Source organism: Apodemus sylvaticus, chromosome 21, assembly GCF_947179515.1.
Source record: "Apodemus sylvaticus chromosome 21, mApoSyl1.1, whole genome shotgun sequence".
Taxonomy (NCBI): Eukaryota; Metazoa; Chordata; class Mammalia; order Rodentia; family Muridae; genus Apodemus; species Apodemus sylvaticus.
Window position 1 is genome coordinate 19,705,400 of NC_067492.1, and position 2,245 is coordinate 19,707,644.

General features: G+C 45.1%; 1 pseudogene; it reads left to right on the forward strand.

Moving 5' to 3' along the window:
- Nucleotides 1-550: 550 nt before the first annotated feature.
- Nucleotides 551-1,859, forward strand: LOC127671743 (TIP41-like protein; annotated as a pseudogene).
- Nucleotides 1,860-2,245: the final 386 nt, after the last annotated feature.

A 2,245-nucleotide genomic window follows, 5' to 3' on the forward strand; every position in this document is an offset into this window, starting at 1 on the left:
ACATCCGATGGCATCTTCAGCTGTGTCTGAAGACAGTGACAATGTACCCATATATGTGAAATAAAAATATGTCTGAGCCGGGCAGTGGTGGAGCACACCTTTAATCCCAGCACTCTGGGAGGCAGAGGCAGGCAGATTTCTGAGTTCAAGGCCAGCCTGGTCTACAGAGTGAGTTCTAGGACAGCCAGAACTACACAGAGAAAACCTGTCTCGAAATAAACAAAATCCAAAAAACAATAACAACAACAACAAAATGTCTGGAGCTGGGCTGGAACAAGCAGGGTCAGGGGGAAAAAAAAAGAAAAAAAAGGAATGAATTTAAGTTTCTTTTTTTTAATTATCTTGAGCATACCAATGGTGAGTGCTCTCTCTCTCTCTCTCTCTCTCTCTCGCTCTCTCTCTCTCTCTCTCAAGCTCTGCATTGCCTCAGAGAATTTTCTCAGAAATGAATTCCCACCTATGTTGGTCTTCCTCCCTCTGCCTAACATCTGACCAAAAGTGCACGGAGAACAGTAGAACAAACAGAGGTGCTATTTATTTAATTTTATTTTTCCTATGTGCACGTGTGTTTTGCCCACATGAATGCGTGGTGCCCACAGAGGTGTCAAATCCCCTGGGACTGGAGTCACAGACAGTTGGGGACCACATTCAGGTGCAGGAGATCGAACATGGTTCCTCTGGGGGAAAACTGGCCATTGCTTTTAATCCCGAAGGCCACCTCCTCAGTCCTGAGGCTATATTTGTAATTAGACAAAGGACATGGCAGTCCATTGTTTCATACAATTCTCTTCTACAATAAAATAACAGAAGCTAGAAATGAGGACACAGGCCCAGGAGCCGCGCTGCAGGGATGGCCATACTGTGACCGCTGCGGCAGGTGCTTGCTCCAAGTAGCCCTGCTTCTGCCATGATGATCCACGGCTTTCAGAGCAGCCACCAGGACTTCCCCTTCGAGCCTTGGAAGCTGACGGCATCCAAGACCCACATCATGAAGTCTGCGGATGTGGAAAAGTTAGCTGACGAGCTGCATATGCCGTCCCTCCCTGAAATGATGTTTGGAGACAACGTTCTAAGGATCCAGCATGGCTCTGGCTTGGGAATAGAGTTCAATGCTACGGATGCACTGAGATGTGTGAACAACTCCCAGGGCGCATGCTCCAAGGAGCCTGCTGAGGAGTGGCAGGAAAGTAGGGCGGAGGGTGAACACTCCAAAGAAGTTCTTAAACCCTAGGGATGGACCTATACAACAGACTATAAAGGAACGTTGCTTGGAGAATCTCTTAAGCTAAAGGTTATACCTACAACAGATCATACAGATACAGAAAAATTGAAAGCCAGAGAACAGATTAAATTTTTTGAAGAATTTCTCCTGTTTGAAGATGAATTGCATGATCGTGGTGTTTCCAGCCTGAGTGTGAACATGAGAGTAATGCCTTCCAGCTTTTTTCTGTTGTGCGGTTTTTTCTTGAGAATTGATGGGGTGCTCATCAGAGTGAATGACACAAGGCTTTAACCATGAGGCTGACTAGACCTACATGTTACGAGAATATACATCCAGAGGGAGCAAAATCGCTAATTTAACGCATGTCCCACCTACTCTCTTCACGGAACCCAATGAAATATCACAGTATTTACCAATTAAGGAAGTGTTTTGTGAGAAGCTAGTATTTCCAGAAAGACTTGATCCTAACCAAGTGGACTCACAAAGTCTGCCCTCAGAATAAAATGTGATACAGCATACTCACCCTGTGGAACCTGACTGGATACCTTGGCTATCTGTAGGGGTATTTTTATTATGAGAATTAATTTCCTTGCTTATGCGCAGATTTTCTGTAGCCTTAAAGGAAAATAAAAGATTGTTGCAGACAGGTTCCACTCCGCTCCTATTTAGACTGTCTGTTTTCAAATTCCTACTCCAGAGAGATATGTGCTCTGGAGCTTGATTTGGATTCTTAGCTCATCACAAATTGTTACCTCAGCAGTGATGTGTATGTCCCCCCTTGAGGGGGACATAACTGCATCCATCCTGAAGCATCATCTTCTACTATGAAGAGGCTTACCTGTAAACGCCATCACTGAGCCCCACTGCCCTGTGACCTTCGCAGGATTCTGACTGTATGCTGATGTGCTACTCTGCCTCTTGGCTGTGGGCTTTCTGGTGTTTATTCGCATGTCTGGAGAGCTGTGACATGTCACCTACCAAATTAATCTTGTATTCATTAGTTGGAGTTTCTTTCTGGGCAAC